This window comes from Gadus chalcogrammus, chromosome 20, assembly GCF_026213295.1.
Source record: "Gadus chalcogrammus isolate NIFS_2021 chromosome 20, NIFS_Gcha_1.0, whole genome shotgun sequence".
NCBI lineage: Eukaryota > Metazoa > Chordata > Actinopteri > Gadiformes > Gadidae > Gadus > Gadus chalcogrammus.
In genome coordinates this window covers 21479975-21489167 of record NC_079431.1, presented here as the reverse complement: position 1 = coordinate 21489167, position 9193 = coordinate 21479975, and positions in this window count along the sequence as shown.

Below are 9193 nucleotides of genomic sequence, written 5' to 3'. Positions count from 1 at the left end.
CACAAAGAAAGCGAGCGGTCCTGAGGAGGACGTGAGCGGTGGTCCGACCGTAGAGACACACACATGGAAGAATAAAAGATCCTGGAGAGCAGACATCGTGTGTGTGTGTGTGTGTGTGTGGGTGGGTGAGTGTGTGTGTGTGTGTGCGTGTGTGTGTGTGTGTGTTGTGTGTTGACTGAAGCCGGAACACGGGGAGCTGAGCGGACGGAGCCGAGGGGAGCGATCGAGTGATTCGCACGGGGTTTGGTTCACACTGAGGACTTTCATCAGGTCGCTCTCGGTTCGGGAGCGATGGACCGGGAAGGTTCCTCCTCACAGCGTGGAGGAGGTGAATAACAATCTGCTCAAAACGGATGTATTCTGAGAGCGAGACAACCGAGAAACCACTAAAACGTCCATGATAAGTTTGGGAGGTGAGTAACGGTTACGTTCAGAGTTTTCTTTGTTCGCAGCCAACCACTGGTCAGGAGCTTAAGGTTCTGGGTCCCTCCAGCCGTAAGGCAGCCTCAGCATCAACACACAGACAGATCAGTTGAAAGACTCAGACCAATGTATGCCTGTTTTTTTTGTTTTAAATCTCCGCCTTTGGGGAGTGCAGTGAGATCGGTTAGGTCTCACACCACAACCCAATGTTGTTCAAACGGACGATGCGCTCTCGTCGCGTCACACAATAAGAAGCATCAAATGCGCAAGTGTCCATGTTTCATATAGCCTGGCCTATTGTCCTGATGGGAGACTGAATCGTTCCGAGTGAGAGAAAGCTTTACGTGTGATGTCTGCATGCACGACAGCGTGTAAACACAGAATAACCCAATGGTTCGCTCCATCTCTAAATGGAAGTCACGTGGGCGTTTGTAGGCAGAAACGGAGCATTGTGTTTTGCACATTGTTTCTCTCCCACTCTCTCTTTTTCCTTCTCTTTCTATCTAACTATCTATCTCTCTATCGCTATTGTTATAAACACATAGGCCTACATCATTAAGCAAAACGAATCAACTGATTTAGGATTCACAAGAGCGACAAGGCATTCCCCTCATTTCTCTCCCTCTCTCTGCGTTGGCGTCCAGATTTCATTTCTGTGAAAGCAAGTTGAGCGTCTCTAGCCTATAATTAGTCATTTGTCAGAGCTCTCAGACAATGAATGGAAGCAAGCTTGTTAATCATTTGGCTGTACTCATTTAGTTGAAACGCTTTGTTGTAAATGTTCGCCACAGCATCCTAAGAGACAATCTGTGGTTAAGATGCCTGTTTTCTGTGAGACAGTTCACTTGCTATTCTAGAGACGTGGACTGCATAGTGTTTATTTTCGGGGGTGTAAGGTGTGAAATCATCGAGGAGCAGAGCGGGGGAATGTTAGAGAAAGTGTTTACAAAGCCATGCTCCTTCCTTGGTTTCTAGCGGAGATGTCATGGACATCAGTGGCGTGCACAGGTAGACCCAAGGTGGTGCTATAGCACCTGCCCTTTGCCCCCTGACCCAATCAAGTGCCCTTTTGAAAAAAATTAAATAATCTTTTTTTTTTTTTTTTTTTTTTTTTTTAAACAGTGTATGTGGCCCATGCCGACATTATCATCTATAAAGGCTCGACAATTAAAAACGTGTGATAATAATGGCCCAATATATATGCCCCCCCCCCCCCCCCTCCTCCTCGCACACAACTCTCTTCCTTTGTCAACGTGAACGCGCAGAGCGGACACAAACGGAGGCGCGTTGCAGCTGTAGTTCACAGCTGCTGCCCACACACACCTACTCCCCTGCCCAGCCCAACCGGCGATGTAACACATAAATGAATTGAGTCTAGAGTGTATTGTTTGCCCCCTAAGCCTCCTTTCTGGATACTGTGACTGAGGAGCTGAAGTCCCACTGCTAGAATCATTCAGTCCTTCCACCCCTTCACGGTACATGCCAACTGGGTAAGCACGCCAAACGCAGAAGCCAAGGAAGCCGTCCACATCCTGATTTCTATGGAGAAGACGAGGACCAGCTGAAGACAGAACTAAAGGTGTTCCACTCCAGCTTTCCTGCAAAAGACCTCAAAGAAATCTTTGCCATACTGAGGGAAAACAGTGGCCGGCTCATCTTTCCTGCCTTTGTGAAGATGATAAAAATCGATGAAACATTGCCAGTGACAACTGCTTCTGTGGAGAGATAATTTTCAAAGCTGAAAATTATCAAAACTAAACTAAGAAGTCTGTGTGGAGAAGAACAGCTCTCTGACCTTCTCCTGCTTGCTATAGAAAAATATATCAAGATCAATCATAGTGAGGTCATCAACATCAAGACATGGCACTGAGGAGGATGCTGCTTTAGAAAAGTGGTAATGATCACTCTTCACTCCGAAATGACACTTTAATGTGCACTTATTTTTCCCTGAGCACCTGCCCCCCAAAATGTCTGTGCACGCCACTGATGGACATGTCTCGTTTTCTCCTCATGCTGTTCAAAAACACACACCATATGCTCCATCTTTGGAAAGGGCAGGACAGGGACAGTTCTGCAAACATTGGGTCATGCCAGATTTAAAGACCCTGATCCTAAAGTGTGTGGGACGTATGTGTGTTTGTGCCAATGTGCGTGACAGATAGTTAAGTGATTCTGCCAAGAGACACTGTAGACAAGTGGCTTTGGTTTGTTCTGCGAGCGTGTGAGAGTGTGTGTGTGTGTGTTTTTGTGAGTGTGTTTGCGCGAGATTGTGTGCGCGTGTGATCTGAAGCGCTGTGTTGCTTGTTATTGCAACCAGCCCCTCGCTGTGCGCAGCTAGAGTCTGTACATGGCTGTATGCTAATGAGCCCCCTGTCTCGTCCCCCTCGTCGGGGGGCCCTCGACGGTCTCCAGGAGTCAGGAGGGGGTCGGGGTCCAAAGTAGCCTTGCCCTTGAAGGGCCCCGCTCTGGTAACAGAGGGGGAATCACTCTCCCCGATTGGCTCATTAAGTGTCTACTGATTGAGCCAATCAGAAATAACCTTTGACTGAACGCCGAGATTCTCTGTTATTTTTCGCGGCTTCAAGGTTGATAATAGCGGACAAAGAGAGGGAGGGAGAGAGCCACAGTCCCTCCCAGCTTTCACAGTTGAGACATGAGGATAAACCACTAATGCTGTGTCCGGGAACAGCTGAAACGTTCACCAGCCCCCCTCCTACATGCCGTCTGGTCCAGACGTCCAAAACGGGACAGCACTGTCTTTGTGAAATGCCAACTTGATGGTGGCAAGGCCTGGCATTGGCCACCGCCCACTGGCTTCAGTTTGTAAAAGCGGTTCTTCCTGTCTGGAATTCGCCTGGGGAGCGCTGTTATGAGCTCTGAAACACAAGCTCAGTGATTATGTCGGCCCCCGGGGGCCAGGCGGACGGCCCTTATGCCATGAAGTCAGAGCTTGAACCCTCATATCAGACACGATATGAGTTTTTTTTTTTTATTTAGTTCCTCATGTGAAGGTCATCAGAAACATTGACTACAGCGGATTAGTGGAGAGGATGTGGTTTGTTAGGATGTCCAAAGTTCTGGGAGACGTTTTTGTCTCACTTACTTGTTCAGGTTGTAATCATTAAAAGTAAAGCTCATTAAGAGTCAAGCTTGAAGCTAAATCGGAAAATAACATAGTACTACCAAAAGCTGAAGTATAATTCACCCTTAGATGATTTTAAAGGATTATAACTTTTAAGTGTAATGCAAGGAAACAGGCCAGAAAGTTCAGCTGAGCAGAAGTTTTGGGTCCGGAGAAAGTCACCAGTTGGAACCCGTTCTATCTAAATAGCCTCCTTGGAGGCTATTTATTTTTCAGGCCACTCCTTGGACCTCAGTTTGCCTTTAGTACCAAAAAATAAATTGTATCTGACAGGCCCTATTGGGTAGCTTGTGGAAACACACACCTGATACATATTATATACACACAAATTGGGAATTTTCATTTATGCATACATTTACATTTAGTGGGTTTTGCTTACCCTTTTCTCCAAAGCGACTTACAACCATTCATTCACACACCAACGATGGAGTCAACCACGCAGGGCAACAGCCAGCTTGTCAGGAGCAGCCAGGGTGAGGCGTCTCGCTCAGGGACAACTCTACGCTCTAGGAGGAGCCAGGGATCAAACTAGCATCCTTCCGGTTACCAGTTAACCTGCTCTACCTCCTGAGCTACTGTCCTACTGTCATACAACACAGCTGGCCATGTTGTATGTCAAATTGTATCTATAAACATTGAACATCATATTTAATATAATATAAATAAGTAACTATCAGGCAGTAAGCCTAACCACCTGACAAGTATTTTTGTTGTGCTCTCGGGTAACAGGTGGGGTGAAAGAAACAAGCTGCATGAAAGAGACAGGTTCGGTGTGTGTGTGTGTGTGTGTGTGTGTGTGTGTGTGTGTGTGTGTGTGTGTGTGTGTGTGTGTGTGTGTGTGTGTGTGTGTGTGTGTGTGTGTGTGTGTGTGTGTGTGTGTGTGTGTATGACCCTAGGGGTTGAAAGAAAGGGAAGGAGGGAGAAAGGTGACATAAAGGTTGAGTCAAAGAGAAAATTAGTGATTGAGAAGCACAAATAGAGAGAGACATTGAGACCTAGAGAGCGAGTGGGTGAGGCATAGGGATTGATAAGGAGAGAGAGAGGAGGGATTGAGAGGGAGAAGAAGGGAGAGAGAGAAAGAGACCTAGAGAGAGATAGAGAGGGAGAGGCAGAGCGATTGATAAGGATGGAGGGAGAAAGAGGAGGGATTGAGAGGGAAAAGAAGAGAGAAAGGAGGAGGGATTGAGATGTAGTGAGAATGACTGATAAAAGGAGGTGTTGACATGGAGAAGGAGAGAAAGAGAGGAGGGGGGATGAGACGGAGAGGGAGCAAGATAGAGATTAGGAGCGCATTGGAGAAAGTCAATCCTAATCCCATTAATCCACTTCATTGCAGTCCATCCCACCAGCACCTAGCACGCACTGCCATGGCACTCGCACACATGCACATAAGCACCGATATCTACACCTATGTACACACAGACGCTTCTGGCGCTTTGTAGCGGTGGCTTCTGCTGGTTCTCATCGTCGGCCTGCCTCATATGCTTTGGACGGGGAGCTTTCTAATGAGCATCCTTTGCACTTCCCAACGCTTTGTGATGAACTACCCGCCATCTGAAGCTGTGATGTTGCGCTTTAGGGTGGGTGTCCATTAAAGTTAAAATGTCACCTCTAGAGCTAGACCACATCCATCGAGTGACACTGGATGATATAACTCAGTGTGGTCTCTAGCTATTACTCAGTATACTTAGGACTTCATAGCGTTGCTCTTATAGCATTAATCATCCACTGATTCATGGAGAGGTACGGAGGACTCTTTCCGCCATTGAGCCTCTTTTCACAGACTGATCCATTATCAGGTTTTCCACCCTAATAATGGATCACCATCATCGTTTATCTACTTCATTAACCATTGTTTTGCAACACACACACATGGTCTGGAAGGTCTTCAAACATCCACAGTGTAATTGGTTTATCTTTCAATTCCTTTCAATTTGATTCCCACCATTTCCAAGAACTGCTAAGAAAATCCACTTCAAGGGTGTGTGTGTCCATCAAGAATCACCTGGATGTTGACATGTCAATATATTTTAATCCTTCCTGAACATTTGGTTTATGTTGGGAATGCATGAAGCTCAGGGGGACAATGCTGGTGTATGATGGGATGTTCCGGTTCTGCGGCTGACCCAGAGAGCCCAGATTCAACCCCATAATGACTGTAGACAGGTCTAGGGCAGAGGGTGCCGGGAAGGGCCAGTAAATGGAGAGAGAGAGGGGAGAATAGATTTACGTGGCTAATGGAAATGAATATGGGCCAAGCGTCGATACTGTGTGTGTGTGTGTGTGTGTGTGTGTGTGTGTGTGTGTGTGTGTGTGTGTGTGTGTGTGTGTGTGTGTGTGTGTGTGTGTGTGTGTGTGTGTGTGTGTGTTGAATGCAAGTGTGAAATCTAACATGGGTTAACCTTTGGAAACGTGGCAAACAATGACTGGATTGATAGTTTATTGTAGGCAAGTAGCCGCTGATCCCTCCCCCACGAGCCATCCACAGTACACACACGCACCTGTACGCACCGTCACACTCACACACCAACATCTACACATAAACAAAAATGCATACAGTTTCATTGGAACTGTATGGAGCATAGGACTGACACACGCATAACGTGTGGATTACAGATTAGAGTAGGTTTATGTAGAGCAGAGGGTGTTGGGAAGAGAGAGAGAGAGAGAGAGAGAGAGAGAGAGAGAGAGAGAGAGAGAGAGAGAGAGAGAGAGAGAGAGAGAGAGAGAGAGAGAGAGAGAGAGAGAGAGAGAGAGAGAGAGAGAGAAAAACATTGTCTTTAAACTGGGTTTTATAGATGGCTAGCTTTGCCTTGCCGAGAAGGAAATTTGCCAGTGTACATTTTACTTTTCTCTCCTTACTGTACCACACTGAAAATACTAACAAATTCTGATTAAATAGAAACCCAAGTTTCCCCAACAATGTCTGAAGAAGAGAAAACAAAGGTAACATTCTGGAGCATTCAGTAAAAAAATGAAAAACCGTGTCTGGGGCTGGGCAGAAAGGGTAGGTTGGCATGACGTCAGGGTTGAGCCTTGAGACAAAACGATTAGTGGGGATGGCCAAGTGAAGGACGCACCACTGCAAGTCCCTCACTCTTTTGGAGATGGGAGGCTTGTACAGCAACCGCCATGAGGGAGAGAGGTTTGGTGGAACCTTTCCATGTTGCCGCCACTTGGTGTCTGGACGACCGGCCAGCTGCTTGAAAAACAGGGATTTGCTGCATATGTGATAGAGTGACTTTCGGTCAACTGAGAAAAAAACTAAATCAGTAAGACCATTAAAGGTCAGCAGGTGTCCCTTTCCTCTAGATGCACACTTAGGAGATATCCGAAGATCAGGGAAAACCACACATTCTTGTATTCCAGCTTCCACCCTGCTTGCTGCAGCACTGAGAGTGGTCGGGAGTGAGACTCTAAGCCTGTCCAACTGAACTGGGCCTAAGAAAACCACAATGGCTTTATTCATGCGGGAGGCAGATCTGATGTTCTTTGCACCGCCAACTACTTCACACATCGCCAATAAAACATCCTCCACCGTCACCGAGGCGTCTGGCACGCACCTGCAGCCATGCCTGGGAGTGAGTCGGGGCTTGGTGGGATCACCTGGCGTGGCCATCCCACCCCCGGTGAATTGTTTGTTTGCAGCAAAACTGCTTCTGGCAATACGCAAAACTGGTCAAAATCGCCTTTTTTAAAACAACATTACCCTTGGTTTTATACAGCTACTTGTTTAGAAAAAAAAGAAACCAAAAAGAAAGAGAGAGAGAGAGAGAGAGAGAGAGAGAGAGAGAGAGAGAGAGAGAGAGAGAGAGAGAGAGAGAGAGAGAGAGAGAGATTTGTCATTTGATCAAAGCCTCTTTACCACCTCACGTTCAGGCCACTGTACAGCTTAATGAGGGATCAACACACACACAGTCACAAACATACACACCAGTGGAGGCTTCTCTTTTGAGGAGAGGGAGGAAGATCCTCCTTAACAATGTTGAGAATAAAAAATGTATATTGCCCAGACTACTATGAATTAAAGCCCTTAAATACTTTAATGCCTTTGAATATATAATGTTCGTTTCCCTGGGTAAAGGGACCTTAGCACCCCCTATCGCTTATTGACAATTACTTCAGGGAGGACGTACCTCCCTCAGCCTCAATAGCCATTCATTTCCCCGAAAGTACTGGCGGCCGGTGAGTAACATGGGTTTCAATGGGAGAGAGGAGAAAAGTCCTCCTCTGAGTGGGTGTGACCTTAAGGGGTCTGATTCATGCAAAAATCTATTTGCGCTGCGCTGTTAACCAATAAGCAGGATCCGTGGCTGGTGAGCAGTGTTGCCAGATTGGGCAGATTTCCCACCCAATTGGGCTACTTTTAATCACGTTAGGCTGGAAAAATTATCATGGATAATCATCAATTATCACCAAGAGACGCAAAGCAGGTGAAATTATCTGAACGCTAGCGAGATTCTACCACTTCCCAAAAACGAGATCACCAAAAGTAATGGCAACGTCAGTGTTGTGAGTGCTACATAGTTTGCTAGGTACTCATGGCTTACTGGTATCATTACTAGCAATCGACTGTATTGCTGGCCAAGGTTTGCTCTTGAATCATGGTAAATCTCCAACGTGGGCTGTTCATGGTTTCACTGATGTGAAAAATCTTGATAAGGCAACCAAACGCCACGACAAGTGTCAAGATCACGTTGGTGCTGCTATCCGACTTTCCTTGCTAGGCACCATGCTTATAGATCAGGTTGTTTGAAATAATGTTCTTGTTCTTTTACTAGTTTTTTACTCTGGCCGTTCTGTTTGGTATTGTGGAAAGGGTGTGGAAAGGGTGAATGATTCAGAGCATGATGCATTTTAAATGGCATCACTTTTGATGTTGAGTCTTTTCTTAAAAACCAATTGTAACTGAAAATAAACATAGCAAAAGAACAACCTATAACTTCAGTCATTGAGGCCAAGAATCTGCCAAATGATAGGCCCAGATTTTTTTATTTACTTTTACAAATCAAGAGTAGGCCTGATTTGACTCATGGGCTTTGCATCCTTCCCTTCTGCCCTTACAGTCCATTTCAAAGACATGCTGCCCACCAGCTTTCAAATTACAGTGATGCCACTGGTGGCTTTGTATAAATTATATTCACGTAACTATCCCTCCCTGCCATTTTGTAGCAGAACACCAAACACCAAAACACCCCGAAACCACTTGAGCCTCACATTATTATACCACCATACACCAACATTGCAAGCAGGCCAATGGCAACCAAGCGCACAGGCCTTCCTCCCTCACTTTAAAAACCATCAGCAACCACTGATACACACACACACTTGCCGAGCGATGTAAGGAGTGCCAATCGTTTGATAAGTCAATAAGCCACTGTTCTTTTTTGAGACAGCACTTGTCATCACTGCTCGGTTATGACAGTACTGGTAGGGCTATGACATCACCATTTTGGTTGTTGTGTAAGGATTGGTGTGTGTCTGTGTATGTGCATTTGTGTGTGTGTGTGTGTGTGTGTGTGTGTGTGTGTGTGTGTGTGTGTGTGTGTGTGTGTGTGTGTGTGTTTGTAGAAGTGAGAGTGCATTGGTTTGTGCCTTTACAGCATCTGCCTGAGTTAGAGTTCACCT